General features: G+C 41.9%; 1 pseudogene; it reads left to right on the forward strand.

Moving 5' to 3' along the window:
- The first annotated feature begins 7,185 nt into the window (after positions 1-7,185).
- LOC111532191 lies at positions 7,186-8,926 on the forward strand (annotated as a pseudogene).
- Positions 8,927-10,600: the final 1,674 nt, after the last annotated feature.

Here is a 10,600-nt window from a genome sequence, read left to right on the forward strand (position 1 = left end):
TAAGATTTTTTCCTTCATTTCAACTTTGGTGAATCTGGCAATTATGTGTCTTGGAGTTGCTCTTCTGGAGGAGTATCTTTGTGGCGTTCTCTGTATTTCCTGAATTTGAATGTTGGCCTGCCCTGCTAGGTTGGGGAAGTTCTCCTGGATGATATCCTGTAGAGTGTTTTCCAATTTGGTGCCATTTTCCCCCTCACTTTCAGGCACCCCAATCAGACGTAGATTTGGTCTTTTTACATAATCCCATACTTCTTGCAGGCTTTGTTCATTTCTTTTTCTTCTTTTTTCTTTTGGTTTCTCTTCTCGCTTCATTTCATTCATTTGATCCTCCATCGCTGATACTCTTTCTTCCAGTTGATCGAGTTGGTTACTGAAGCTTGTGCATTTGTCACGTATTTCTCGTGTCATGGTTTTCATCTCTGTCATTTCGTTTATGACCTTCTCTGCATTAATTAGTCTAGCTGTCAATTCTTCCACTCTTTTTTCAAGATTTTTAGTTTCTTTGCACTGGGTACGTAATTCCTCCTTTAGCTCTGAGAGGTTTGATGGACTGAAGCCTTCTTCTCTCATCTCATCAAAATCATTCTCTGACCAGCTTTGATCCGTTGCTGGCGATGGGCTGTGCTCCTTTGCAGGAGGAGATGCGCTCTTATTTTTTGAATTTCCAGCTTTTCTGCCCTGCTTTTTCCCCATCTTTGTGGTTTTATCTGTCGCTGGTCTTTGATGATGGTGACGTACTGATGGGGTTTTGATATAGGTGTCCTTCCTGTTTGATAGTTTTCCTTCTGACAGTCAGGACCCTCAGCTATATGTCTGTTGGAGATTGCTTGAGGTCCACTCCAGACCCTGTTTGCCTGGGTATCAGCAGCAGAGGTTGCAGAAGATAGAATATTGCTGAACAGCGAGTGCACCTGTCTGATTCTTGCTTTGGAAGCTTCCTCTCAGGGGTGGACTCCACCCTGTGAGGTGTGGGGTGTCAGACTGCCCCTAGTGGGGGATGTCTCCCAGTTAGGCTACTCAGGGGTCAGTGACCCACTTGAGCAGGCAGACTGCCCCTTCTCAGATCTCAACCTCCGTGTTGGGAGATCCACTGCTCTCTTCAAAGCTGTCAGACAGAGTCGTTCGCGTTTCACAGGCTTCTACTCCTTTAGCTGAGCCCTGTCCCCAGAGGCGCAGTCTACAGAGACAGGCAGGTTTCCTTGAGCTGCTGTGAGCTCCACCCAGTTCCAGCTTCCCAGCGGCTTTAGTTACCTACTTAAGCCTCAGCGATGGCGGGCGCCCCTCCCCCAGCCTCGCTGCTGCCTTGCGGTTAGATTGCCGCAGACTGCTGTGTTAGCAAGGAGAGAGGCTCCGTGGGCGTGGGACCCTCCCGGCCAGGTGTGGGATACAATCTCCGGTGTGCCGGTGTTACAGCGCAGTATTGGGGTGGGAGTTACCCGATTTTCCAGGTGTTGTGTGTCTCAGTTCCCCTGGCTAGGAAAAGGGACTCCCTTCCCCCTCGCGCTTCCCAGGTGAGGCGATGCCTCGCCCTGCTTCAGCTCTCGCTGGTCGGGCTGCAGCAGCTGACCAGCACCGATTGTCCGGCACTCCCGAGTGAGATGACCCCAGTACCTCAGTTGAAAATGCAGAAATCGCCGGTCTTCTGTGTCGCTCGCGCTGGGAGTTGGAGACTGAAGCTGCTCCTATTCGGCCATCTTGCTCCGCCCCCCTCCGAATTTGTCCATAGTTTCACAGATATGACACCAAAAACACAAGCCACAAAGGAAAAAATAAAGTGAACGTTATCAAAATTAAAATCTTTTTTTCATCAAAGGACAATATTGTAAGAGTGAAAACACAATTCAAAAAATGGAAGAAAATATTTGTAAACCATATGTCTGATAAGGATATCTTATCCAGAATATATAAAGAGCTCTTGTAACTCAACAACAAAAGACAAAGGGAAAAAAAGTTTTAATAGGCAAAGAACATGAATAGTCATTCCTCCAAAGAAAATATGTAAATGGCCAAGAAGCACATAAAAGATGCTCAGTGTCATTTGTCATTAGGGAAGTACAAGACAAAATGACAGTATAATATCACTTCATACCCTTTATCATGGCTATCAACAAAATGATAAACAAATAGTTCAAAGAAATTGAAACACTCATACACTGTTAGTGGGAAATGTAAAATGGTATGGACAATGTGGAAAATAGTTTATTCCTCAATCAGTTAAACAGAGATACAAGATGACCTAGCAACTCTACCCCTAGTGTATACCTAAAACAATTGAAAATAGGTATTGAAACAAAAACTTGCATCCAAATGTTCATACCAGCACTACTAACAATAGCCAAAAGGTGGAAACAACCTAAATGTTCATCAATGGATGCATATATAAACAAAATGTGGCATCTTCATACAATGAAATATTAGTCATAAATAGGAATCAAGTAATAGTACAGGCTAAACATGAATGAACTTTGAAAACATTATGTAAATTGAAAGAAGCCAGGCATAAAAGGCTTGCCTTTTTTGAGTTTCATTTGTATAAAACATCCCAAAACAGGCAGCTTTATAGAGGCAGAAGCAGTTTAGTGTTTGCTGGAGACTGGGGGAGGAGAAAATGGGAATGAGTGCTTAATAGGGGCTCTGGACTGAGATAGTAGTGATGGTTGCACATTATGCATTGTATTAGTCCATTTTCATGCTGCTGATAAAGACATACCTGAGACAGGGCAATTTACAAAAGAAAATAGTTTAATCACATGCCTGTAGACCCAGCTACTCAGGAGGCTGAGGCAGGAGAATCGCTTGAACCTGGGAGGCGGAGGTTGCAGTGAGCCAAGATTGCACCACTGCACTCCAGCCTGGTGACAGAATAAGACTCTGTCGAGAGAGAGAGAGGAAGGAAGGAAGGAAGTACGGGGGGAGGGAGGGAGGGAGGAAGAAGAAAGAAAAAAAAGAAAGAAAGAAAGAAAGAAAGAAAGAAAGAAAGAAAGAAAGAAAGAGGGGAGGGAGGGAGGGAGGGAGGAAGGAAGGAAGGAAGGAAGGAAGGAAGGAAGGAAGGAAGGAAGGGGGGAAAGTTTAATTGACTTACAGTTCCACATGGCTGGGGAAGCCTCACAATCATGGCAGAAGGTGAAAAGCATGTCTCACATGGCAGTAGACAAGAGAAGAGAGCTTGTACAGGGAGAGTCCCATTTTTAAAACCATCAGATCTTGTGAGACTTATTCACTATCATGAGAATAGCACAGGAAAGACCTAACCTGTCCCTGCAAAACAACAAAATTATGAGATTCAAATTCAGTAAATCATTCAATCCACTTTTACTCCCTCTTTCTTTAACAAGAGTTAATCAACACTTCCATTGGCTGGATGACTGCTTGGGCTTGTCTTAGACTATTCAGAAAATGGCCATTTCTGTAGGGTCCTTCTCAAAATTCTCTCCTTCACTCTTCACATAGTCTTCAGCTCACACTACCCTGAGACATTTTATCACACATACAGTCTTCCTTACAATCTGGGGCATACATCTTTCTCCCAAAAGCTATACGCACCTCTAGGACAGAAGTCATGTAGTTTACTTGTGCCCTCTCCTCCATCACTTGGGGTCTAGCACAGGGTTAGACACACATTAGGGAATGGTTAGCTGTCAGATTCTGGAATCCTGCCCCTTTTACTCATGCAGAAAGACCACTGAAGTCACCCGAAGGATCAATGCCTAACCCACAGATACTTTTATTTCTCCATCTTTTAACTCCTGGATCAGGAAAAAAGTGAGTTAATAGGGATTAATGATTTTCCTTAGTGCAAGGCTCTGTACTACTTTACATACATAGAACTACATCTATTCATTAAAGATAAATTAATCAAATAACCAATTCTATAATTCTATAGCATACAACAATGCTATAAGGTAAGTAAAGTAAGAAATTAACTAGGAAATAATATACATATTATAATTTTCTGCCCATTGCTAAATAAGAAATTGAGTAAATACACTTCAGAAGTGGGCAAAGACATCCTAATATACTGTAAATACAGAAAAAATGACTTTAAAAGAATTCAGATAAATTAGCTGTAAAACTAAAAAAAAAAAAACTACCTATTCCAAGTACTGAAACATCTGCAATTGATCATAAAACATAATTTTCACAAAATAAATCCATGTATAAGAAGTCTAAAGCATGTTATGACTCCTAGCTTTCAAAATTCAAGCATTCCTTAAAAGGCTGCCATAAAGATTCAATGGGACTTTTTTTTTTAATTATTATAATTTAAGTTCTAGGGTACACTTGCACAACGTGCAGGTTTGTTGCATATATGTATACGTGTGCCATGTTGGTGTGCTGCACCCATTAACTTGTCATTTACATTAGGTATATCTCCTAATGCCATCCCTTCCCCCTCCCCCCTCCCCCCAATAGGCCCCGGTGTGTGATGTTCCCCTTCCTGTGTCCAAGTGATCTCATTGTTCAATTCCAACCTATCAATAGGACTTTTTAAAAATTATACTTTAAGTTCTGGGATACATGTGCAGAATGTGCAGGTTCGTTACATAGGTATACATGTGCCATGGTGGTTTGCTGCACCCATCAATCCAAATGGGACATGTTTTTTAATGTTTTTTGAAATATTCAAAACGGTTTAAACCTAAATGTCTAATATTTCTATAAACTTATGGAATTGTTGAAAGCAAGACACTTTTGTAAATCAGAAATTTGGTGGCAGTTCAAGAGAGTAACATCAGCAAGGCAGTGGCATAGAAAGTTCTAGCCCACAAACTGCCACAGCTGGCTCATGAACTACACCAAAAGCTCCTACTCACAAACCCCACAGGACATCTCACCTAAAGACCTCCCCCACACTAGCTGGCAAGCACCCCCAGCACTCCATGCTCCTACCACCACAGAGTTGATGCCTCATGTTCCCTCACAGATGGCAAGCTTCCTTACCCCAAAGACAGCACACAGCTATCAACAGCTGGCTCAGCACTGCTGGACTGGGAGAATGCATACAACCTTGAACACTTCAGGGCACTTGTCTATGGAAATTAAACAAGGGGCTCTCTGAACCTGACCTGTCTTTGTGGAATAGAGAGAATCCATGTAATCCTAAGACATCCAGCCCAGAAGAGAATGAAGCAGCAGAGTGGGCACAGGCATAGAACAATTTTGAGAGATGTCCAGATCTCTAGACAGGCTGATTTTTTGGAGGTCTTTCTCTCCCAAAGATAGTAAAAACTGGAAGAGATAAATACTTCTTCAGCTGAAAAGACAGGAACACAAGCTTCAAGGAACATGGAAAGAAAATCAAGAAAACATGACAGCACTAAAGGAAAAACATAAAGCTCCTTTAACTGATACCAAAGAAATGGAGAGCTACTAATTGCCTGATAATTCTTAAAGAAGCTCAGTGAGCTACAGCAGAACATAAATAATTTTTTAATTGGAAAAACAGCAAATTAATAAAAATAGGAAATTCAATAAAGATATGAAAACCAAATCCAAATAAAAATTCTGGAGCAAAAGAATACAATAACTAAACTGAAAAATTTAATACAGAGTTTCCACAACAGACTCTGTTGAGCAAAAAACACAATCATTTAAAATCAGCCAGTAATAAAAACAGAAAGAAAAGAGAGTGAAAAAAGTCAATGGGGCTTATGGGACACCATCAGGTGAAACAATTTGTGCATTATGGGAGTCTCAGAAGAAGCAGAGAAAGAGAAAGGATTAAAAAGCTTATTTAGAGAAATGATGACCGATTGCATGAAGTGACATCAGCAAGATGGCTGACTAGAGTTTGTTCCCTGGTGCTCATCACCTTCACAGATAGGAACCAAAACAGTGAATAAACAATTATATTTCAATTGGAGTGACTGAGAAACTATGCTGGAGAGCACCAGGGCAGTGGCAAAAATTCCTGTGGAGCACAGAAGCCCAGGATAGCACAACAGACAGAGACAAGCAAGGCACTCTGCCTCTGTCACAATATCTCCCCAGCCACTATCAACTGATTTAGGGGAGGACTTCTTACAGGAAGAAGATAAGCTAGAGACTTTCAGTTGTCTCATAGCCACCACAGATGCCAATAGTTCTTGCTACACCAGAGTCCCCGAACTTCTCACAGGTCCCAAAGCCATTTTGGAGACTTGCCAGGAGTTTGGCAGTTACATTGTCTCAGTGTAGGGGCCCACATTGAGTACTTCCACCCCTGTGATCTAAGGTATTATGACCTGGTGCCTTCGGGAGGCTGAGGCAAGAGAATTGCTTGAGGCCAGGATGCAGAGGTTGCAGTGAGCAGAGATCGCGCCGCTGCACTCCAGCCTGGGCAACAGGGTGAGACTCAGCCTCAAAAATTAAAAATAAAAATAAAATAGATCAGTGAAACGAATGGAGAACTCAGAATTAGTTTCACTTATATATAGTCATTTAATGGAGAAAGGAGGGTCCTTTCAATACATAAGTGAAAAAAGAAATAAATCTTAACCCCATACTACACACCATACACAAAAATTAATTGAAAGTAGTTCATAAACTTAAATCTCAGCACTTACACTATAAAATTTCTTGAAGAAAACAGAAAAATGTATTTTCAACCTTGAGGTGAAAATTTTCTTGGTCAGGAAACAAAAAAAAAACAAAGGAAACATTATTAAATTACATTTCTTCAAAATTTAAACCTACTGCTCATCAAAAGACACCATTAAGTAAATGGTAAGGAAATAATATTCACAATAAATACAGCTGACAAAAACATATCCACAATATATAAAAAACTCTTAAAAGTCAATAAGCAAAGACATACACTTTTAAAAGTGGCAAAAAACTTGAACACACATTTTACAAAAGAAGATTTTCAAATGGCCAATTTGAATATCACACATGTGAAATAGCACTCAACATCATTGCTTATCGGGAAAATGAAATTAAAGTCACAATATGATACCATTGCATATGTGATAGAATGGTTACAATTAAAAAGACAATATGAGATGTTGGAGCACTGAAACTCTCATATATGGATGGTGGGAATGCAAAAATTATACAATTATCTTGGAAAACAGCTCAGCAATTTCTAATAATTTCAAATGTATAATTATCCTGTATCAACCAAAAAAGGTGCAACAATATTCATAGCAGCATCATTCATAATAGGCCAAAGTGAAAACAACCCAAATGTCCATTAATGAGAAGATGGATTTAAAACTCATCAGTAAAAAAACTGTACCTCTACGACGTAAGTCATTTTACTCTACGTAAATCAAACTTCAATTTTTTATTTTTATTATACTTTAAGTTCTAGGGTACATGTGCATAACGTGCAGGTTTGTTACATATGTATACTTGTGCCATGTTGGTGTGCTGCACCCATCAACTCGTCAGCACCCATCAATTTGTCATTTATATCAGGTATAACTCCCAATGCAATCCCTCACCCCTCCCCCCTCCCCATGATAGGCCCCGATGTGTGATGTTCCCCTTCCCGAGTCCAAGTGATGTCATTGTTCAGTTCCCACCTATGAGTGAGAATATGCGGTGTTTGGTTTTCTGTTCTTGTGATAGTTTGCTAAGAATGATGGTTATATACCCAAAGGATTATAAATCATGCTGCTATAAAGACACATGCACACGTATGTTTATCGCGGCACTATTCACAATAGCAAAGACTCGGAATCAACCAAATGTCCATCTGTGACAGACTGGATTAAGAAAATGTGGCACATATACACCATGGAATATTATGCAGCCATAAAAAAGGATGAGTTTGCATCCTTTGTAGGGACATGGATGCAGCTGGAAACCATCATTCTTAGCAAACTTCAATTTTAAATGGAGTTGAATGACCTGGAGATGATGAGCAAGGGCTTTTGGGACTATTTGGCACTTGTGAACAATGCAGATTAATACCAGCCACATGTATTCCTCATCTGAATATAAGAAATAACTTCGGAAATTTTCGGATGAGAGTACAAATGTGGGAATGAGAAGGTCAAAGATGATGCTATTATCTCATAAAAATTATCTTCAAGGCACAAAATTTCACTTTTCTTATGAATCAAATTATCTTTAGTCCACATAATGCTCGTCCGGACAGAAGGAGACGTTGCTGCTCAGAATTCTTCAGATTCCTGTAAATTCGATGTGCATGGGAGCTGCCTTCTGGTGGTAATCGACAGGAGCCAGAGCTGCAGCAGTGCACTGTGGTCCTCCACAGCCACTCGGGTCCCTGACAGTGGAGCTGCCCAGCCCTGCAGGCTCCTTAGGACTGCGCGTGTCATCCTATGTTTTCAATGGAGATACTGGTTTGGCAGCAGCTGCACAAGACTTTTCCATTGCCACTTCTGACACTCTGTTGAGTCTAGGGTTTCAATTAACACCTGGGATAACCCCCAAATGTTACAAATTAACAGACAAAACAGTCATTGGATGCAGTGGTTTTCACGGAGACTGTCTTCCCTGACAAAGATTATTGCAGCAAAACTAAAGATGTATAAACATCCTAATAATAAGGCCATGACCACTGGGGCAATTGGAATGCTATTTACAATCCTGTATCCAGGCACTACTTTCCATACGATGGTTACAACATCGTCTGTCACCTGTGAACTTAAAGAATGGAAGGGAGCTATGTACAGCTTTGACCTGGTGGGTCCTACCAGAGAGATTCCTTCAAGGCTGGAGGTTCAGCAGATGCCACACTACAGCTCCTGCTTGACAATCAGACTTTTGTTGGTTTTAAGAACATGTAGAAGGTAAAGCATGTCCTGCTCTCCTTGGTCAGAGTCCACAGCTAGTGAAAGACGTCTTCATTTCTGCAGCCAAGAGGGACATGTACACTGAGCATGCACCCAGGATCTGCACTGTGACCCAAAAGGGCCCCAGGGAGGACACTGTTCCCCTGAGGAAGGACGCATTTCTGTACTATTATCATTAATAAGTTCGAAACTGGTTAGTTTTGTGCTTGGAACTATCAGGCAAATTCGTTTTATTTAAAAAAAAAAAACCCTAAAGTTAAAAATAAACAAACAAATAACTTGACTGTGCATATTCCTAAAGAAATAATGGGCTGGATAGTGACTTCATCTCATGAGGGCTGACCATAGTGATGTGTCCCTCCCCTGTGAGACATTCCCATCTTTCTTTTTTTTTTTTAATTAAATATTTATTTGTATAACAAGTTTAAGTTCGAGCTGCAATGTTGGCAATCCAGGTTTTTAACACAGATCACAAAAAGCGTGCACAAAAATGTACTGGTGCAAACGACAAAATAATGCTAAGAATTAGGCTAAACAGCTGCTGATTTTAAGAAAACAAAAGGCCTGACATCACTATACAAAATATAAAATGTATTAAACACTATCATCCACAGAACAGTCTTTATTATTGATTATATTTAAAAATTATTTGCGTAATTATATATTGAATTGTAAATGAGTATTATACATGAACCTCCATTCGGAAGGCAATTCCTTGTAGCACTATAGAACATCTAATTACATTGCAAAAAGTATCCTTTTTTGCTATCATTCAACACGGCAAGTGCTTCACTGCTTGGAAAACCCTTTGAAGACAAAAAAGAAATCTTATTTCTTTTTTTGTAGCCTTCCTGATATTTACAGTAATATCATTAACTGTTGGGGGCGGAGCAAGATGGCCGAATAGGAACAGCTCCAGTCTCCATCTCCCAGCGCGAGCGACACAGAAGACCAGTGATTTCTGCATTTTCAACTGAGGTACTGGGGCCATCTCACTCGGGAGTGCCACACAATCCGTGCTGGTCAGCTGCTGCAGCCTGACCAGCCAGAGCTGAAGCAGGGCGAGGCATCGCCTCACCTGGGAAGCACAAGGGGGAAGGGAGTGCTTTTTCCTAGCCAGGGGAAATGAGACACACAACACCTGGAAAATCGGGTAACTCCCACCCCAATACTGTGCTGTAAGCACACCGGAACACCAGGAGAATATACCCCACACCAGGCCGGGAGGGTCCCACACCCACGGAGCCTCCCTCCTTGCTAACACAGCAGTCTGCGGCAATCTAACAGCAAGGCAGCAGGGAGGCTGGGGGAGGGGCGCCCGCCATCGCTGAGGCTTAAGTAGGTAAACAAAGCTGCTGGGAAGCTTGAACTGGGTGGAGCTCAAAGCTTGAACTGGGTGGAGCTCACAGCAGCTCAAGGAAACCTGCCTGTCTCTGTAGACTCCGCCTCTGGGGACAGGGCACAACTAAAAAATATCAGGGGAGGCAGCAGAGGCCTGTGCAGACGCGAACGACTCTGTCTGACAGCTTTGAAGAGAGCAGTGGATCTCCCAACAGGGAGGTTGAGATCTGAGAAGGGGCAGGCTACCTGATCAAGTGGGTCCCTGACCCCTGAGTAGCCTAACTGGGAGACATCCCCCACTAGGGGCAGTCTGACACCCCACACCTCACAGGGTGGAGTACACTCCTGAGAGGAAGCTTCCAAAGCAAGAATCAGACAGGTGCACTCACTGTTCAGCAATATTCTATCTTCTGCAACCTCTGCTGCTGATACCCAGACAAACAGAGTCTGGAGTGGACCTCAAGAAATCTCCAACAGACCTATAGCTGAGGGTCCTGACTGTCAGAAGGAAA

The sequence above is a fragment of the Piliocolobus tephrosceles genome, unplaced genomic scaffold, assembly GCF_002776525.5.
Source record: "Piliocolobus tephrosceles isolate RC106 unplaced genomic scaffold, ASM277652v3 unscaffolded_24464, whole genome shotgun sequence".
NCBI lineage: Eukaryota > Metazoa > Chordata > Mammalia > Primates > Cercopithecidae > Piliocolobus > Piliocolobus tephrosceles.